The sequence below is a fragment of the Lygodium microphyllum genome, chromosome 6, assembly GCF_053477565.2.
Source record: "Lygodium microphyllum isolate KBCC chromosome 6, Lygodium_microphyllum_v1.1.10, whole genome shotgun sequence".
NCBI lineage: Eukaryota > Viridiplantae > Streptophyta > Polypodiopsida > Schizaeales > Lygodiaceae > Lygodium > Lygodium microphyllum.
In genome coordinates, this window is record NC_141140.1 from 146151910 (window position 1) to 146173936 (window position 22027).

Here is a 22027-nt window from a genome sequence, read left to right on the forward strand (position 1 = left end):
ATCAACCACCACACCCCATACTCCCATGCCTGCCGACACTGACTATGACGCATATGTGGCTGAGCTACTGGCACAACTAGACAAGGCGAAGGAAGAGAAGAAAGTGGCCTTGATGGAGCTAGAAAAAGAAAAAGAAATGTCAGCTGCTCTTAGGCTAGAAGTATCAAGGCAGGGAGCCGACCAACAAAGAGAAATGAAGGCCCTGCAGGACCAACTAGTAGCAAAAGCAAAGGAAGCCCAGGACAACGAAAGCCGCCTTAGACAAAGGCTGGAAGACGAAGAGCAGAACCTGGTGGCAGAGCAAAGGAGTCTAAAGCTACTAGTACAGCAATACAATGATCTACAGCAAAAGGTTGCTCAAGTGGAAAAGCTAAGACACGAGGTTCAGGAAGGCGAAGCCAGTACACCACAAGAACATACCATGGAGCTCCGTTTGTGGCAGGAGCTAGAAGAACAAAACAGATTAATAAGTGAAATCAAGTTTCTGAAGAGTGAAGGGCCAGGAGTCTCAGCAGCAGAAGTAAAACGGCTACAAGATGAAGCGCAAAGATTACAAGATGCGTTGGAGACCTCCCAAGAAGATGTAGAGCCCCTCATGGCCATGGCTTTCAATCAAAAAATACTATTCCTTGCTGAGATCCAAAGCCAAGAGCAGCTGGCGCAGGAAAAATCAGAAGTACTGGCTGAGGTGCACCAAAGGCTCAGCATTGTAGATCAAGCCAAAGGGATTGCTCAAGAGCAGCTGGCTCAAAGGTCAAGAGAAAGGAACCAGTTGTGGTTTTTAACAAATGAGCAGCAACAGGTAGTGACCACTCTGGCGAGCCAACTGAAGGAAGAGAGAGAAAGGATGGAAGAAAGAGCTATGGATTGGGAAATGAATAATTTTGACAAGGTGAGAGACTTGACCGAACGCTTGGTAGTGGCAAAATGCGAAAGGGTGCCTGCAGAAGCCAAGGTTGAAGCTGCTGAAATAACTAATAAAACACAGCGGCAGACCTTCCTCAACACGGTACTCCATGTCACACAAGCTGAGGGCGATGATCCAGTGGAAAATGTGAAAAGAAAGTTGGAGCTGACCACTCGGGCTCTAAGATATGGTCTTCAAGAGCAGGAGCTCCCAACAAGTACAGGGATCACTAAGGAGCAACAATTCCACTACTTATGCCATACGGGCCTTTCCACTGCTGAGCTCAAGGAGCTAGGTTTTGAGGAGCATGAACAGCCACCACCACCGCCGCCAGTCATCCCATCTGTGGTTGAGCGACATGTCGAAGAGGGTCCGGATTTCGAGCAAGGTGATGAAGAAGAGCAACAAAGAATGCCGAGTCATCTCCCACAAGAAGAACCTGCAGATGCCCATCTGCCTGAGCGTATAGTTGTAGCAAGGAGGAGAAGACAAGAATTAGCTGAGGAGGCCCAACGCCGAGCACGCACAATTCCAAGACAACTTCCTGAAGAGCCCATGCCACTGAGAGGTGATGCACATCCTGTAGACTGGCCCCAGGAGTTGGTCATCTGGCGTCAGCAAGAGTTCCACAAAAGGCCATTTGAGCTCTCATTTGCTTTCCCACGCTCTCTGGACCGGGCCCTGCCTCTAGGAGTCTTAGCCAAGATCAAGGATCTGGCTAATGAACTTGCAAACAGGTGGAGTGAAGAGAGGAGCCTGATAATGACTAGGTGGCGACAAGAACCACAGGATTACTGGGAAGATAAGGTCAATCTGGTTCCCAAATCCGTCCAAGGCTACGAGGCACAGTCGAAATGGCGGAGGAGCATTTGGGACACCAATTTTGATGCATGGACCGCCTTTTGCAGTTCACTCCCCGAAGAGCGCAATGATCCTATCTACATGCCCTACCCCCGTAGGCATGGAGTGGACTATGATAGAGACTTGCATGGGGATTACGACTTCCCAAAAATATATAATGTAAATGCTAGGAGCCCTGAGGAATGCTTAGTGTTTAGGTTAGAATATATACTTCCTTCTATAAATCGTTTCCTTTGCAGACTTCTCTTCCTGCCCAGATCCAACGTTTTTGACCACTTGTAATTACCTCCGACTTATCAAATTCCTGCTACTCCAAAAACCCACAACAGAGGAAGCCCATCTTCCCCCACTCTTCTTTGATATCAACCTAGGAATAGATAGTAGAGCTATGACTAGGTTAATGATGCGGGCTACTCTCCTTCCTTCCTTTTATCAAGAGCTCTTAGAAAATATGAGTGACACCCGCTTCACAAGGTGTAATCACCCTTTCTTGTCAACCACTCCTCTAAGAGCTAAGGCCGATATTAAAGAATACCTACAAAGTCGCGCATTCTTATCTCAATGCCTGCGATCGCCCCGTGATTAAATGGGTGTGATATGCCTTGACAATTGTACTCCCTCTCTCATTCTCAAAAAGAAAAAAAAAAAGAAAATAAAGCAAAAAGAGAAAAAGCCACAACGGAACAAAGACAAGGTGACTGGAGAGAAAAACAAGAGCAAAAAATAGCAAAGCTGAAAGATGAATCTACTACTAAGCAAGTTAACAAGGAGAACACTTCACATGTGCTTGCAGTCTCCCTTCATTGTTATTGTGCACCACATTCACTGCATCTAGGGTTCTCCCTAGCCCCTTCCCCACTTCACACTTAGGGCACATCAAGGGCAGAACTTTCAGACCTGTCACCCTAAGTTTTGCATCGCACCTCTAACGACGCACGAACTGGGTCCTCAAGTATGGGACATTACCAAGGGCTTACCCAAGGTTAGATCCATCTCCCAGTTCCACTGGCACGGACACCATGCACTACACAGTGAGACAGACACATCCCCTAGGAAGTGCACAACTTTTCTGGCAGGTTATGTTCGTGTTTCAAGAACTGGCTACTTGGCTGAAGAAGATCATCCACTACATCTTCCAATGACAAGGAATTTTTCCATGAGTCGGACATGACTCCATTACTGCAACTTCAGGAGCTTCGCTGCTAAGGTTTAAATGGCTCAACAGATTTCATGTTGCTAGCCATCTGCCTGCTATAATGGCTACCATGATTGAACCAAGGTAGAACTGCCATTGGCATAGATCTTGGAACCTCACCATCCAATGATCCATGCCCAACGCCTCAAGATCTACGGATTGCTTATTGATTCCACAAGCCTGAAGACCTTCAACTCAAAACTGAAGACTTTCAACTCAAAGATAAGGATCTTCAATCAAAGCAATGGATTTTCAAGGCAAACAACGTTCGGGGGGGTTTCCCCAGAATAAATCCCTCCAATACCACCCTCCTAAGGGATTGCTTATTGCTTCAAGCATTTCTGATACTCAAAAGACGACCGGCTACATAAGGGGCGCCACAACAGTGTGAAAGATGCCAAGTATCTCCATGAACCCTAAAGCATGTCGGGAATCTTTCCTGGTCATCGTCCTTAAACCACATCACCTATCATTCACCCAACCACATTGGAAGCAGTGTCACCCACCTACCTATTCCACCTAGCAGCCGACCTAACTAGCCACTACGTCCTTGTCACCCACATCTTCGGTGCATGCTACAGCCTGCTACCTACGACGGTGAGTGCCATGGAACTGGCACTCGTCTAAGAGGGGGGTAATGTTAACCCCAACATGAAGGAAGCAAAAGGAAATAAAAAAGATGCAGGGCAAAGGCGGAAAAAAGATAGCCCCGACTGAAAAAAGAATAAGAGAAAAGGCCAAAAGCGCAAGGGCAACCTTAAAAGTCCAAGGCAAATGCAAAAGGGGAAAGGCGCATTTTAAAATAAAAAGGCGCACCCTGAAATCTTGTAAAAGAACTTCGGGCTCTCACCCGTGCAATTTGTAAATGTAGACGGGCGGTGGAAAGGAATCTAGGAAGATAAAAGGACAATGAGAAAAAGGGCCTAAGCCATGTAAAAAAGAGGAAAAGGGGATGACCGCCCAAAAGGGATTTAGGGTTTTGTATATAAAGTTGAAAAGTGAATGAGAAGCTCATTCTTGTGTGTGGCCAAAGCTTCTTCTTCTTCTTCTCTTGTTTCTTGCCTTCTTGCTTGTGCTTGAGAGAGGGATTGAGAGAGTGTGAGGGAGTGAGGGAGTGATTGTGTGAGAGTGAGGAATCTTGGAGAAGAAGCTCTCTATCCTCTCTTTTCATCTTTCCCTCCTCTCTTCTCTTCTCTTGTCTCGCGCGTGGCTATGGAGGATGAAGCTCATGGGAGAGGAATTGAGGTTGCTTGAGCTTGCCTCACGGATCGTGGAGCTACCGGTGTGCAAGAAAGAGGAGGGTACTCGATCGAGCATCAAGGTAAGCTCACTACACCCGTAAGGTAGGCATTGCACGTCGGCTATGTGAGAGGTAGCCATGGCCACTCGGTTCGAAAAACTTGAGCAATAAGTGGTCCGTAGGTCTCGGGCTAGAGCTTGTAGCTCCCCTTCAGTTGAAACAATGTCGGGTCAAGGGCTTAGGCTCTTAGGGAAGATAGCTCTAATACCAATTGAAGGGAGTGAACCGCCCTAAAGTGAAAGCACGGAGCAAAAGCAAGAGCTATGGTGCAAGGAGCAAGAGCAACACAAAGAGAGAGAGAGAGAGAGAGAGAGAGAGAGAGAGAGAGAGAGTCAAGCCACCATCTCTAGTACTAGTCCCCTGATTTCATCAACTCCTATGAGAACCTTGGGGCTTTCACTTTGGAGAAGACATGAATTTTGATTAGATCCAAAGTCTAACAATCCCCACGTGCTACATAGCTTTCTATTACTTACCTCCACCAAGTCCATTAGCATACAAGACCAAGGGAGGTCCTCTGACCACCAACATCTTTTTAGCATTTTGACCCTAAGAGCATGCACCTCATTCGAGGGATCAGGAGGACTCATCAGGACACCATCTAAAAGTGAAGCCATGTGCTTGTCTAGAGCAATGGATGTAGAATATCTTTGCTTTTCCTTGCTTGCCCCATAAGAATATGTTGACTAGAGAGTCCCATTGCTTTTGCTCCTATTTCCCCCACCTAATGAATGGCAAGTAGAACGTTAACATTGGAAGGCTGAAGTAATGCAATATACTCAATCTTATGTGAAATGGGCATTTGGTTGAAGCCCAGTTACAGACTTTCTCCCTTACTTTGTTTAGTAACCAAGAGACCTACTTGATTCATGGGCATCCACCCCCCTAAGTATTCCCAGGTATTACATTAATTGCACTTTTAAAATCCCATCTCTTTGTGATTACTTGAACTCTTGAACTTGTGGCCTTGAGTGGAAGTCTTAGCCAACACATAGCTCTCTTGTATCCCTTGCCTTATTTTATCTTCTCTATATGTACCTCATAACGGCTCTTTTGTGTTCTCCTACTAATAACCAACTTCATGATACTAACTACTTATCTTAAGAGGGTCCTTTCATAGGCTTGTTGTAGACAAACTTAGGTACAATTGAGGTTGATGTCTCAATTTGATGCTCTCAATGCTTGAAATTTCATAGCTTTAGACAAGGGTGACATGCAAAAGAAGAAAAATGTATGGTGCTACCATTGTGTCAAGATGGGACATCTCCAAAAGGATTGCAAGACATTAGGGGCACAATGGTAGGAAAAGTAGAAGACAAAGAAAAAGGGTAATGACTCCTTTGATGATTCATCATCCTCTTCATGGTTAGACTTGGATTTAGGCCATGTAAGCAAGGTGATAGCTACACAAGCTTCCTCATCTATAGTGCACACAGTCATGACAACCTCCACTTCCTCCTCCTAATCCTAATGGTGTTGTCATCCCTCATGACTTTCCAATGCCATAGAGGGAGTGTGAGAGGATGGTGAAGATAAGGTATCCGAGCCTCACCCATATGTAGGTGCAATGGACCCAAAGTGTTGCTTCCAATATGTAGGTGCAATGGACCTAGAATGAAATGGACCCAAATTGGGGTTAACCAAGCGAAAATATATTGGACCCAAAACGTAGCTTTTCTACATATAATCAAATCTAATTGAAATCTTGGTGCTAAGGTTGACACCTAGGTCTTATATGCTATTGCAGAGGCATTGTTCAAAGGCACATGATGTTACTATGGTTACTTTGTATTTTTAGGGATTGGTATGATCGACATCGATATCATTGTCTTTCCAATGCACCTTGGTGGTAGATTGATCACACACTACTTGGGTGTGCATGGTCCTATCTAAGTGTCATTGTTGTATGCACAATGATAAGCCATCATCATTGGATATTGCATTGTGTTGATCACCCATGATCTAAGAGAGGGTGTTAGTAGTTTGTACATCTCATGGATCAAAGTTACATATTAATGGGCTTTCCACATTGTGTGCCAAAGAGAGGATCAAGATTGACTGCCTAGATTGTGGGTACCAGTTCTTTTTCCATGGTGTACCCTCTTTTTGGGCTTGCCACTTCTAATATTTTGTATGCCTATTTATATCTAGGCTTCCCTTCCTAATTGAGAGAGAGAGAGAGACCGTCCGCATTGCAAATGCTATATGTTAGTACATTCTTCTAGAGTTCTTTTGTTCTTTGTAGTGTCCTTCATTCGCCTCATAATCATGCAATCTTTTATAACAATTTCTTATGCTTCCATTGCTACCCCCTATCTTGACAACACCTTGAGCTTCTTCATTTACTATAGGATCCATGCCATCCAAGAGTCAAGTTGTTCACTTAGGCAATTACATTAGTTTTTTGGCTTCTTTAAGCTCATTATTCTTGTCATGGTGCAATTATTGTGCCTAAAGAACCACCTTCCTCCTCCACTTAGCATGGTTGCTCAACAAACACCACATCTTGACTTATGGACCTTACTTTTAGTAGGTTTGTAGAGCCAATAGTGGTTTGTAGAGTAATCACTATACCCAGGGAAGATACATTTTTCACTCTTTGCATCCCACTTGGTTAATGAAGCATGTGGCACATGTCCAAAACATTTACTTCCGAAAACTTGAAATGAGCAATTGAAGATTTCTTATTGATAAAAGTTTGTGAAGGCATCATTTCTTCTATGATTTAGGATGTAAATAGCAATCTTTACTAGACCAATCGAAAAACACAGTAAGAAGATTCTTTCCTTTGAGCATCTCTCTTTTCAAACTCCATTACGATACAATTATTGCATTCCACCACCCAAAAAAAAAATGTGCACATATATCTACATCAATAATGCATTAATTCCATCTAGGGTTTGTCTCAAGCAATGTGGTCACACCTGGCGACCATCCACTTTGATATTGCAACTAAGTAAATCTTAATTATTCAACTGCACATACTTTTGTCTTATAATTTGCTAAAACTTATCTGATCAATTAATCTTACAAAAAGAATTGTCTTGTCCTTGGACAATAATACAAAAGTTCCAACAAGATTACACAAACGTAATACTTTGTATACTAAGTGTCAAAATTATAATAATCCCACACCAAAGTGCACTTCAATGATAAACATAATTCATGATTGCATCTAATCATGTGGTCACCAAAAATGCACAACACATTAATTAGCTACCATTTATTTGTCATGCCAAATGCAACCATTGTTACAAGACTCCAAGTGTAAAAGTCACTATTATGCAACAAATAGAAAATTAAAGGCAACCAAACAAACAAATAAAATTTTATTTGCATATGTGGCACCACATGCGATAAGTCATTATTATTCAATCAATGGACAAATTAAAATTCACATTTACACTAAAAAAGCATGTTTCGAAATTGGAACATCAACTTTCAACCTACCTGGCTTTTAATACAATAAAAGTTAGTGTCAATTTTCTTTATACACGTGCAAATATAGCTTATACATTTAGGCAACTAAAGCATCAACCTTGTAATGTGGCTCACACTACCTTTCTTGAAAGCCCTACACATTGGAATCTTAACATGTACTCATAGCCCAACATCGTTTACCATTTCAAATCTATGGTACAACATATCTTTCAAAAAGCAAGCTTTAGCTCATGCTTACAATGGCAAATGCACAATGAAAATGCACATGCACATCCTTTTTTAAGGTCCAAGTCTTTGTCTATATTAGAATTTACATTTGTAAGGTGCACCTAAAGGTATCTTGCATTCTTTCTTGAAGAGAAGTCATATTAAATCTTGACTAGCACTTTTAAATCTATATCTAGTTCCATGTTACCAAACACTATACCAACCTATGTAGCCATGTAAACGACTTGTATTATCTAAAACAAATTTTATTATTTCTAAAACATACATAGATTTTTCACTGCCACATTAAAAGATCAATGAATATATCACCACAACCTACATTACATAACTCATATCTAATAATTAAATATCCAATATAGCTTTGTACAAATAAAATCTAATGAGTTTTAAGAATTTGTATACTCAAGTCCTTCAACAAGAACAAGCATCACCTAACCACCTTTGTTTCAACCACCTATAACTAAAATATATCATACCTATAACTATAATATATCATAACTCTAGATGAATATAGCCACCATACGTTTTAATCTCGATATAGGTGGACTTTCTTTTTTTAAAGAGAGAATCCAAGCTTGCCAATAGACCTTTTTACATGAATGCTTATTGTGAAAGAAATTGTACAAGCTAGCTTTGATAACAAGAAATAAGAAAGAAAGATGTATTGGCATCCTTTTAGACAACTTATAAAGATATGTATATGACAAAAATACACATCAAAGTTTTTAGTTACAATCCACTCCAAGGAGCTATCGGCACACAAAGAATCATGGAGTCAAGGCACCATTGGCACCAAGAAGAAGACTTGTTACTAAAGCTATCAAAGTTACTTGATAAATCACGACCCAAAGGTAACTTAATGCTTCTATGATGACTTTGCCATCTGGTTAAACTGTTTTTTTGACCCAACGCTCTAGCCACTTTGCCACCTTGATACATTGTCAATTTCCCCTTCTTTCTACCTACCTTTATCTTGGCAATTTCACCTAGTCGCACAATCCATAGTTTACTTCCCATGAAACATTTTGATTGCTTTAATACTTCAACTAGATTGAGTATGCCTTGGAATTGAAATAGCATGAATATGAAGAAAACTAAAGAGCAAAAAAGTATTCACTACCTGAATGGACACAAACAAGCCAGATAATCACTAAGACAGCATCATCCCATTGATTAAAAAACCACCTGGAAACCTGACATTTAGAAACAAAAGGACCCTCTACACAGCAAAAAACATCAAAACAGCAGCACTGTATTATCTATGAAATGCAGTTATTCCACAACTGAGGATATGGCAGCAGCTACCAATGGTTCAGTTTGAGAAATCCTGAGACTGGGTATATGGCCTATAAACAAGTTCAGGTCCTACTGTCAGAATGTTGTTTCAGGCAACTCTTCCAGTGTACAAGCTACAAGTACAAGAAATTAAACATTAGCGGAAGAATGTCAAGTGGGCAGCCTAAACCTTTAATCTTTGCTGGATGCTCAAGGAGCTTATGAACGTGTCCTTTGCTCTGCTTAATAACTGGTCAAGATTTAAACTAGATAATGAAACCAGTTTGTACATCCAGATATGCTCAACAAGCCATAGGATTCCCACATAAAACCCAAAAGAAAGAAACAGCACCATGATGGCTCACCACCTGAAATGCTCAGCTTTTGCTCCTTTGTAGGACAATCACTCCCTGAAACATAATTTGAACGTCTCATTCAATCATCCAAACCAGCCCTCAACTTCACAACAAGTCGCATTTGAGCTGTTAAGACACCTTACCTGAGTACAACGCTTTTATTAATAACAGATAGCTTTTGTCTTCAAGGTGACCTAGCAAAGGAAACAACCTACTGACAGCAGCTTTGCATTCACCTAAAAATATGTAAAACAACAGAAGCACAAACTACCACACACTGGAAAGGTCTTCAAAAGCTTGGGAGCCTACAGTACATACTGGTATTATCACGTCATGCCCAAACTTCTCGAGATACTCTTTAAAGCATGGAGCATCTGTTACAGCTTTCAATGGAAGAAAATCTTTGCCAGCCGTGGAAACAAAACTTTAAATTCTGAATGCCAGCTGTTTCCGTCTTACAAATCTCATCTTCAAAATTTCAAGGTGGGTGATCTGCAATGTCACAAACTATGAAGCAAAAGGCATTACTTTGACTTGTCTTACAATCTTAAATATAAATTAAGTCGAGTAAAGCTCGAGATGCTATCCTCAAATCAACCTTTACCAAATTAGATACCCCTTGCAAGCAAACCTCTTGCCTTGGTATCTAGCAAAATTTCCTCAGAAACTGCACTTGTAGTAAGTTTGTTCCAAAATCATTCTTGGCCTCTATACCCTTGAACCATACTCAACTCGCTCTTGATCCCCCTCACCTGCAAAAGGAAACCTTATATTTCAGACAAAATTTTCCACATACAAAAAAGACAACAGCCATGCGCATAATGACAACTGTGTTCCCTTCTGCATACACTCACAGTAATAAACCTGATTTATAATGCAATATAAACACTATCATTTGTGAATCTGTGATCAGGATAGCAGTCAATTCCACCCTTAAGAGGTAAGGCATGTAGAAAAAATGGACCTGCACCATTTACCTGGCAGAGATCACATGGTGGAAAAGAAAGAAGCATGAATGGTAAACCCTGTAAAACTGATTACCACCCATCTAGTTGAGATCCTGTTCACACAGCTGTACAATTTTCTGAAAATGGTAACCCTCCCAAAAAAGAGGTGGCTCCATTTTCAACACGGCACCAGAAAATTTTACTGAAGTGGAAGATAGGGAGCATGTGAGGATATAAAGATATCTTGGCATAAGCTATGATATCAAAATTCACTGTTGGAAACAGGGTGGTGTCTAGGCTGATGCAATTGCTGAAGCCGGTAGCCAGATGCTCTAGGCATTCACTCTTAATTAGATAAATGACATAAATATGTATGTTTGTACTAATGTAGACATGCTTGCAGTAATAAAGAGAAAACTCCAACATAAATCTAAATTGGCAGAGGCTATGATATGATACATATAGTTCACTACTGGAAGCCAACGCAATTGCCCAAGCCAGTTATTTTGCTAACGTGGACGAGCTTCCACCTTTCTCTAGGTAACCAAGAAAAATTATAGATTATCATCAAGATGAACATGTACATGCTGCTGAACCCTAACCTAATAGTGGTATCAGAGCCATAACTCTCAGCTGCCACCTTGCTCACGTTCCACCATTGAGCCTCGATCTCAGCTGCTCTCTTTCGTGTGCTTGCTAGGCATCTTCCTCGACGGCCTGCACATTGTCTGCATCTTGTGCATGGCCTCCTGTCTAACGAGGTCTCAACAGTTCACTCCACTGTCCCTTCACGCAGCCTGTTCCTCATCAGTCTGCCTGCCCACTGTTGACTCTGTCCAAACAGCACCGTTTTCCACGTCATTTCCAGTCAACAGTCCACATACCACAGCCGACAACCTGCGAGCTTTCATACCACGTCGATCTGTCCCATCACGCCATCATGCTGTCCATCAAACACCAATTTGTTGCTCACGTGGTCATGTTTCTGCTCCAACATTATTTTACATTAAAATATTCAGCTGCCTTTGGCCTTAATCCACATTAACCTAACAAATAGCTCTTGTCCGCACGCAGTGCCTCAATAAGCACAAATTTTTGGGATTGTACAAAAAATCTGAATTTGCCCCAAATTTCTTCTTGAATTTTGGGGCCTGAAAACCCCAAATCTCAGAAAATTTTTGGGGGTTCTCCACTTGGTGCTCAAAAATTGCTCAATCTTGCAGCAAGATTTAGGGCTTTTCACATTTGAGCTCCAATTTCACCAATTAAATTTGAGGCTTTTGCAAAATTTTCCCAAATTCATCAACACTGAGGCCAATTACACCTTCTATATTGAATTTGTGCACATTGGAACCCTTTCAACTGAAAATTCTTCATTGACGCCATCAAATTTTCCAAAATTTGTGAGTTTTTAATCTTTTCTTTGCTTTATTTTTGTGCTACAATTGCATTTGTACTTTGAAAAGCAGCTTGTTATAAATAAACCAAAAAAGTTAGCAAGCAATGGCCGGGCAAAATGATTTGCTCAATATGTTTAGGGACACAGACAAATTAGATGACACTAACATAGTTATGCGAAACGGCCTAATATGGCACTTAGAAAGGGGCGAAATGCCGAAACAGGGTCAAAATCTCTCGAAATGTGTTTCCTCGACCGAAATGTTTCAGAATCGCGAAATGGTGCCACATAGTGTTTCGGGCCAAACCCAAAACGTTTCGGAAAATGTTTTGAGATATAAAATGTCTACATGGAATGGGATGCAATGTTTATGGTCAAATTTTGAAGGTTAGGAACCTTTTAAGAAAACATAATAAATTGCAAGTTACAAATGTGTGTCGTTTTGAGTGTTGATCAAGCGTAATCAAATGTGCCATTTCAATACAACCTGTTACAAGTAAAAAGGCATCTACACTAGCCTTTCAATCATGACCTTTCATTAAAGAAAAATCTTGATTCTTCCACGCGTGAACATTCTCTCTCCACCTTATAATGCATTCCAGCTTATAGCTTCATTAACATCTTCCAACTTACAACTATAAGTTCTTACATATTGATAAATTTAAGTTTTTAAAGAAAGTCTTTAAATCTTATTAACTAGGATATCATGTACTCCTCATCTTCCCTAAATGATGTCGTATTCTTATTCCTGTTTCTCCCCTTTTGAAAATTCTCGTTCCTATTCTCGTTTTCGTTCCCATTCCAAAGTTTTCCTCAACTATGGACACTATTCATCCCATGTGGGCATACATGATGAAACATATACTCGTTGCCAAATAACTTTGGAGTCATGCATGTGGTTCAAAAGTTAGGCTTGAAAGCTCTACTACACAGAATACCAGAGTTTCTTTTAACTCATCCATAATCACCAGTGGATCTTTAGCTCCAACTCTTCTTGTACCTCCCCTAGCAGTTTAGTTAAGATGGGATGGGCATGATGCCCAAGCCCATGCTTTGATTGCACTTTCGTACAAGAGACAGGTTATCCCACATATTTAGTCATGCACAACGGCCAAGGATGCTTGAGATAAGCTTGCCTCATTGTACTAGGTGCGTAATGAGGCAAATGTGGCCTACTTGTATAAGCAACTTGAGATGCAGCACATAGTAGACAAATTCTATGGATGCCTACATTACATGTGTCAAGGATATTAGAGAGTAGCTTGCTAATAGTAATGAAATCATTCCTGATGCATCTCTTGTATCTATAGTCTTGGCAGGTCTACTTGTCACTTATCAGAGCTTTGCGACTACACTCCATTCACTTGCAAAAGGAGAGATTAATGCTTACACATTTGATACATTGGTATCACTATTGTTGCAAGAAGAGCAATCAAGGCTGAATCGCTCTAATATAAATATGGATAATCAAGCATTTGCAGCTGACCATCGCAACAAAGGGAAGTCATGGAAGCTCTCTAACTCCAAAGGAAAAGGCAAAATAGGTTTTTCTATAGACTCCTCAAGCACAAAGGATGATGATGCTAAGAAAAAGAGATGCAATTATTGCAAAAAAAAGAAGCATGTAAGTGAAGAATGCAGAAAGAGGATGGCAACTTTTTAAAAAAAAATAAGACATGAGTGTTGTTGAAAATTCACCAAACGCAAAGGATGCAACCGCACCTTTGGCTAGCTTGGGGACAATGGTCAGTCTTATGCCTTTGTTGTGCGTTATCCATATGATTCTTTTTTTCATGAGCACGGTCTTTTAGTTGCTGAAATTTGCACACTTGGTATTTTAACAATGACACTTCTAAGCACATAATGTCCTTTCATGACTTGGTTGAATCATATGCAAATGTACAAAAAAAAGGGACCAGTTGTATGTGTAAAAGATGCTTTGTATACTATTCAAGGCATTGGTCAAATTTCCATTATTGCAATGGATGGGAACACTATCATGCTTGAAAATGTCTTGAATGTGTCAAGCATAAAGAAAACTTTCTTTCACTTTCAACCATTGCATGTACTAGTTTTCGGGTCAAATTCCACATGGATCGATACAATGTCTATGACTGTAGTAATGAGGATGCCCTCATTATCACTGGTACTTTATACAATGGACTCTATCAACTTGATTTATATGAGGAGAGCATCAGAGGATGCATTACATATTGATGCAACCATTGTGAATGACACTATGTTATGGCATGCTATCAACAAGGACCTGAAATTTTATTGTTTTGCTTAGCATTTGACTAAAAGTTAATCAAGTGTGCTAATGAGGTCCAAGTCAATTATTTCACAATGTGGAACCCAAGACCCTAAGATATCAATTGGTGCCAAAGATAAAAGTTGTAATAAGTTATTGTCTCACAGATACTAGGTCGTACCTAGTGTCAAATTTTAGTCTAGATCAATTTATTGACCATTAATCTCAGTGGTGACATTAGATACTAAGCATTAATTAATTAATCAATTAATGTTGATCTAAGGGCTACTAATTACTCACGGATATTTGAAAGACAAGTTGACCTGACAAATGTAATTGTTGACTCGTAAAATAAATTTTTAAAAAACTAAAATAATTATTAAATTAATTTTCAGTATTCTAAAAATTAATTTAATAAGTTGGATAATGTTGAAAAATGGGATTAAAAGGCTTCCACTTGGCAATACTTGCCCTTGCAAGTCAAAAAAATATTTTTAGGAGCTAGTGAAAGTCTATTCCAACCATTGTGAGAGAAAGAGGAGGTTGTTAGAGAGCAAGGAGAGGCTGTTGAAGTGATTTCCAGCCACCAAAGGTCGGTTTTACGGCATGTGACAACAATTTAGAGCCCAAGGTACTTCTGGTGCAGATAATAGCATACACGAAAGGGCGATAGTCTTTCTGATAGTCCTAAGTTGTAGGTCACACCTTGGCTATTTGAGTAAGGCAACAATAGTTTTTCAATGTTTCTCGCAATGAAACTCTGAAATTTCTCTCTCTACACATTCTCTCTCATTTTCCAACCATCTCCCAAGTTATGGGTTTGATAACCACCTCAAGATGTATACTCAAAATTAAAGGCATAGGACTTCAAATCTAGCAGCTGAAATTGAGGAATTTCAAGGATATTCAATAGGCCAAGCAGCCAATGTCAAATTTGGGGCTGAATTTATCTTTCAAGAAACAGGGTCAAGGCCAATCCCCATGCAAACCAAGGGGCAAATTGATTTGGAGGCTTGCATGTCAATTTTAATAGCAAGAGGCACTTGGATTAGCAAAGAAGATTAAAGGATCTCAGTTATACTCCATCCATTTGCAATTAAAGCTTTAAAAATATCACAAGGGGCACCAATTTTGAGGCTACATGTAAAAAGCAAAAATATGATGCTCAATCTCCCTCTACTGAAAGCATCTACTCACAATGTATGTAAAAGTTGTATGTACTCAGCAAAATGCATTGCGTTTTATTTTCCAAAAGTGAAACTATACGTGCTGATAAAAAATTACAGCTTGTATATAGTGATGTTTGTGGGTCCATGAGTGTCCCTCATTCTTTATGTGGATGACATGTTATTGACTAAACCTCATGACACATATTTCAGCTTTGAAAGCTAAATTATAGCATACTTTTGATATGATAGATCTGTGAGAGTGCACAACAAAAAGAAAAAAGTGAACACGGAGAGGAGGAGGAGACAAAGAGAACGCAAGATAGAGAAGGAACAATGTGGCTGCGATGGCTAAAGGGTACAAGTCTACAAAAGTCAACCCCAACACGCAGCTCTGTGCGTCAGTGTCTATATATAGACAAAAAAGATGAAAAACCCTAAATGTGGTCAAACTCCTAAAAATAGCCAAAAGTGCACAAAAAGAAATGCACTACAGTACCCTCCATCTAAAGTATCTAAAACACATAAAATGACAGACAAATACAATGTCAAAGCTCTTAATGTCCTCATCTAACTCAAACTCACAAGCAGGAGATAGCCATACGAGACACACGATTGCTAACACCCCCTCTCATATCCTAAATGTGTAGAAGGCCAAAGGAAATGCCGATCCAAGGGTGGCAATAAGAGTGTCAATGCCGATGTAATCCATCAATGAAAAAAGCCATTCAAGGAGCAAGACCCCTTCTTCATATAGCTGATCAAATGGAAGGCCACCAAAGGGCAAAGGTAATGGAGAGACCTCGACGCTCAGGGATAGGTGAGCCAAGCCTCTAACCCAACTAGATGACAATAGTAAGGAACTACAGAAGGTGCCATAAGCTACATAGAAACACCAAGGATGAAGGACCAAGCAGTAGGAAATGGTGGCGCAATGACAAAGAAAAGGGATAGCCACATAAAAGAAAGGCCCAAAGTAGACTGGAAACCCTGAAGCAACTCCTCACAATCCTAGAAAGCCCCATCTGAAACACAAAGGGATAGGAAATCCATAGCTGCATCACCAATATCATCCCCCTCTGAAAGGGATGGGAGATATGAGGTAACCACCAAAGGAGATAGTGAGGGATGAAATGAAACCTGTGGAATTGATGGTGCACAATCGAAAACGGGGGTGACAATAGAAAACTGTCTCAGAGGGCCCTAAACAATGAAAGGAGAAGGAACAATAGATAGCCCCCTCTCCTACAAACTTGTCACAAAAGTGGCTCCTATAAAAGAATCCCAAACAAAGATGGTCAACTCGATGAAGACAACACAAGTCTCAAGTCTAGCAAGGCCATAAACTGAGAGAAGAGGGAGACCCAACAACATATAGGGCCTCAAAAACACAGCTCAATGGACAGTTGGACAATATAGGCAAGGTGCCAACACCACTAATAGACATCGAAGAAACGTTATCCGCAGTGACAATAACCTCTAACAGACAGAGAACTTGTAACAAATCTCCTCAGGGAGGCATAGAACTCGATGCACCACTAGCAATAAGCCAAGGCTGCTTAGAAAAAGGAGACAACCAAAGAAGGCTCCTCCACCTAATAAATGTTTAGAAATGCTGACTCAGTGGAAATAGCAAGTGATGAAGTAGAGGTAGACAAAGCCTCCCAAACGAAGGTGACAGTATATCCAACACTTTTTCTCAATGTGCGAGGTCTTTTTAGAATGAGGAAACATGGGATATCCTCTACCCTTTCTCACAAAAGTTGTATCACAATCAAAAGATAACTGCAACTTTCTTCCTCTCCCCTTTCCTCTACTTGGTGTGTCCTATAATTGCAAATAAAGCCACAAAAGTACGACCATATACACAAGCTCCATAAGAATCTCTCTCATTACAATGCTCATTCTCCTCAAGCACCAGTGAGACTAGCTCCTCCCAAGTGAGAGTCTCCTCACTACAAGAAGTGAGAAGACTGATATAGAACATGTCATATGCCGGTGATGGAAGATGTGAGAAAAGTGTCACAACTAGGTCCTTCAAATAAATGTATGTACCAAGGAATGAAATCTCATCACAAATCTCCTCCATCATGACGATGTGATCCCTCATTGTAGGGGAATTTGTGACACAGAGCTATCGTAGCTTCAACTCAAGAGAAATGTCTAGATCGGAAAGAGAGATACCAATCTCCTCCATATCTCTACAATGATGCAAAGATGTCTAACATGTACGAGCACAAAATCTGTACAACTCCAAAGGAGAGAAGAGTGGGATTTGGCATTCAACCAATCCCATAAAGCTGCCGAATCCATGGTCACGTCATCATAAGGATCCACAGTAGGTCGGGGTATAGGGATTGTAACAAATTTCCAAATGTCACAATATTCAAGAGACACTCCATGCAACACAACCATAGAGGGTAGTTTGTCCCATCTAGCTTGTCAGATGCGGAGAGAGAGGGTAGGACTAGCACCAGCTTAAGAGATCCCATCAATGTCAATCAAGCACTAGAAGCCCCGAAAGAATATAACGAGAAAGAGTAATAAGATGGTGGCTGGCCTGAATGATCCCGAACCACATAATCTCCCATAGCATATACATCGGCCATAGAAGTCCTTCAATAAAGTACCAACAAGAAAACAAAAGAAGATATTTTCAATGGAATAAAGGTGACCAATAAGAGATGTCCTCGAGATAATCAAGGTCCATCAAGCCATGATACAAAAGAAGACTGCCCGGGGCAAGGTAGACAGGAAGTATCTGCCAAAGGGAACATATAATGTTGGGCTGAGAAAGGAAGCAATAAAAGCAAACGAAAACAAGTCTTCAATATGTAATCGCAGCCAATCCAAGGGCCGGTAATGTACCAACAGTGCCCAGAAATGGTGTGCCAGCAATTAATGTAAATCTGTCTTGCTACTAGCCTAAAACAGAGGCTATTCAACAGTAAAAAGAAGTTGCCCTGGTCAAAACAGATCAGCCAGTTTAAAACGCAGTAGAGAAAGGAATTTGTTTACCTGTCAAAAAGCCACCCAGCAGAGATCAGGTGCCACTCAACCTACAAATATGCCGCCCAACAAAGAATAGGTGCCACCCAACCTACAAATATGGCACCCAGAAGCACTGATGACCTACCTACACAAAAATGGAAGTAATGCACGGCTTTGGTTCTGTTGCATGTCCTGTCGAGGGCTGCCTACAGAAAACGTATGTCTGTTTTGGTGTCGTCCAGCCTGTTTGACGCTGCCTGGGTGCAATAATGGTGCCGCCCAGCCTGGTAGAACCCACCCAAGAGTAAAACGCAAATCTACCCTAGTAAATGCAGCCTAAAAAGGGGTTGGAAACATGCCACCCTACCATAGTACAGGGGAGTTTCGGAAACAGGGGAAACGGAAACGGGAAAAACCGGAGTTTCGGAGTTTCGGCCAAATTTTGAAAACGGGGAAACAGCGTTTCGGATTGTACACTAAAAAAAATACAATAATATATGGGTATATAATTATATCAATGTCTACAACAACATGTATTCAAATTTCATACAAAATTTTGAGTCTTCATGTCATATGATTAAAATCATGATTCATTACACATTTCACGAGTCACGAGTCACAAGTCACGAGTGAAGATTAAGGAGTCAAGACTCAGGACTCAATGGTTGAAACTTAAGACAGCTTAATACAATTAAGACTCAATTTTTAAATATAAGGTAATAAAATGAATTAGAATTTATGACTCATGAATAATCTATGATCTAAACTTTAAAGAGCGGTGAAGACTGACATTAAGAACAATGAAACAAGAATCAAGATACATAATAAGTGGGATCAAGATACAATGATAGTAACTATGTCATGTGAATAATCTATTATCTGTCAAAACTCCAAAGTCCAGTGACGCTATAAGTATCAACATCAATGAACAACCAACAACTCTAATCTGGACTCTACACTCCTAGCAGCTAAACTAACTCATGTATATCACGAGTCATCTGGACTCTGAGGATCTGTGCACCATCTCCTCGTCCGACTCCGAGGTCCCTGATCGAGAAGTTGATGAAGCAACCTCAGCCTCAGCCTCATCCTCAGACTCTGGCTCTGGCTCTGCCTGTAATACACTACGTGTGGCCCTTACTCTAACCCTCCTCTGTGTACGAGTCTCATGCGCCGGTGCCGATAGCTTCTCATAGAGCATGGAGTAGATATCCCGCTCCTCCTGTGGTAGCAAATCATCATCTACTCTTCTCATCATATCTATATCATCCCCTGTGAGGCGTCTCATGTACTCCATGAAGCCCTTCTCTAACTCCTCGCTAGTGTATTGTTCCTCGCTACGCCAAAGGGGATGCAAGATATGTGCGACAGCATGGATTGGTTTATGGAACCAATCCCATCGTGCATTCCACACTGCACGAATCTCATCAACCCTATAGATAAAATATGTTAAAAACTTAGATGTTAAAATAATTACCAATCATCAAGGAGTCATTAATACCAAATAATTACACATGTAAAAGTTAAACAAAAACTTGTCTTGGGGCAAAAAGCTATTGCGAAACAAGGCTTGGCCAATTTTATCCATATACTCATATAGAAATCCCAAAGTACTCCCCTCAATATCAGTGATGCTCAATACAGTGTAAATAGGAGTGAGACTTTCACCAATGCCTCTGCCTCAACCCACCAACTCTCATTTAAAACATTGCGCCTAAAAGCAAGAGCCTTTGAAGACTCTCTCTCGCTCCATGTGAGCCATTCCTGGCATGCAATGGTCCGTATCAAATTTGGACGGACCCGTATCAACCTCTCCAATACAATAAACATATAAGCAAATCGAGTGGTGGAGGGCTTCAATAGCTCAAGTGTGCTATTGGCTCGAAACATACTTGTGACGGATGGCCTCTTACAAATCTTACCATGCTTGTTGTCGTTTTAAAAATGTCATCCACCCAAGATATTTGCCCAACATCTTCAATAAGCAAGTCAAGGCAATGGGATGCACATGGAGTCCATACTATGCTAGGAAACTCCTCCTTAAGCATACGTCCCATAGACACACAATTGCTTCCATTATCTGTCACCACCTACACCACATTTTGGACCCTATGTCCATGATAACCTGTCGCATGTGATCCCAAATAAAAGCTCCTATGATGGTAAGACCTGAGGTAGAGGCATCGACGGCCTTAATGAACATGGTGCCTTTACATGAAGACACCAAAACATTGTAAACATTCCTTCGGTGCATATCTGACCATCCATCGCATAATATTGTGTATCCATATTTCACCCATGTCTCCTTCAAGGGCTCCAATTGAGCCTCTATGGATGCTTTTTCCTTTCGAAGCTCCCGTGTGCGTAATGCATCTGCGGATGGACCTTCCCACTCACACCCTATGCGGTTTACTGCCCTGATTGTCTTCTTCCATTGATGTGTAGTGGCCACATTGAAAGGGATAGCACACCAAATAAATAAGCGTGTGAGTTCCCTAGTTACCTCTACAATTGTCTGCCTTTGAAGTCCTACATGGACACTTGCACCATGCAAGGAGCCCTTTTGCCTACCACCACTAAAAAATGGCAACGTGATCCTTTTTGCACTTGGACCCGATACGGATATGGATGCACTTCTTTCTGATGGGCCACTGGCACCTCCAATTTGGCGCCAAAGATGGAGACTTACTATTACTTCTGCCGACACATTTGCATAAGGCCCAATATCTTTGTTTGGAACGCAAGCCAAGTAGTCTTTCACACGCGTTACACTCCCCGATTTCTCCAATCCACAATAGTTGCACCGCCACTTCTTTGATCCGTCGGAGCCCTCGTATCCCTTGATCGGAGTGACGCGCCTCCAATATGGTTCCGGCGCCATGATATGATTAGCCTTTAGGAGTCAAGACCTAGGTAATGGATTAAAGGAGGAGGAGAAGAAAAAGAAAAAAAAGAAGAAAAAGAAGAACAAGAACAACAACAAGAATAAGAAGAATAAGAATAAAAATAAGAAGAAGAAGAAGAAGGAGAAGGAGAAGGAGAAGGAGAAGGAGAAGAAAGAAGAGCAAGAGCAAGAGAAGGCGGGAGGTGGCTGTTGCAGGTCCGAGGTGGAAAAGGATAATCATTGCTACAGGTTCGAGGTGGGGAAGGAGAAAAGCCGCGCGAGCGAGAGTCGAGACGAACTGGGGAAGGACTCGAGAATCACAGCGCTGGACAACCACGCGAAACGGAGCCGACGGGCCGTAGGATCCCAAAACGGCGTACTCCCATTTTCGTCCCGGTCCGAAACAATCGGTCCGTTTCGGACTCTCCAAAACGTCGTTTCGAGGTACATAGCACCCTACCTTGTTAAACTCCAAGTGCAAAATGTGCAGCACATGGGGATGGCACTTAGCAAGTTTTGTTGTGGACAGTATGCTTCTCTTCGAGATCTCGGACTCCCGCACATGGCTCTGATACCATGTGAGAGTGCGCAATGGAAAGAAAAAAGTAAACACGGAGAAAAGAAGGAGACAGAGGACCCATGAGAAAAAAAAAACAATGTGATAACAATGGTTGAAGGTACAAGGCTACAACAGTCAGCCCCAACACGCAGCTCTACGCATCAATGTGGGCGACAAATGGTGGCAAGGGGATAAGAGAATGAGGAGGATTGGCTGATCACGAAGTATCAATGATGGATAATGGATAATGAAAGTAAAGCAAGTTGC

At 41.2% G+C, this 22027-nt stretch overlaps 1 protein-coding gene and 1 pseudogene across 28 annotated transcripts in view; both read right to left on the reverse strand.

The window, feature by feature from the left end:
• Positions 1-9164: 9164 nt before the first annotated feature.
• Positions 9165-22027, reverse strand: part of UBP25 (ubiquitin-specific protease 25) — an 85881-nt gene continuing 73018 nt past the window's right edge. For 2 of the 28 annotated variants that reach the window (XM_087680255.1, XM_087680226.1), the window contains exons 9-10: positions 9882-10315; positions 9165-9706 (exon numbers count right to left, since the gene is read on the reverse strand). The gene's annotated coding sequence lies outside the window, so the exon portion shown is untranslated. Of the gene's footprint in view, positions 10316-22027 lie in introns of all 28 variants that reach the window. The other 26 variants (XM_087680254.1, XM_087680236.1, XM_087680238.1 and 23 more) reach the window with 26 other exon arrangements.
• LOC148035256 (uncharacterized) lies at positions 19312-21198 on the reverse strand (annotated as a pseudogene).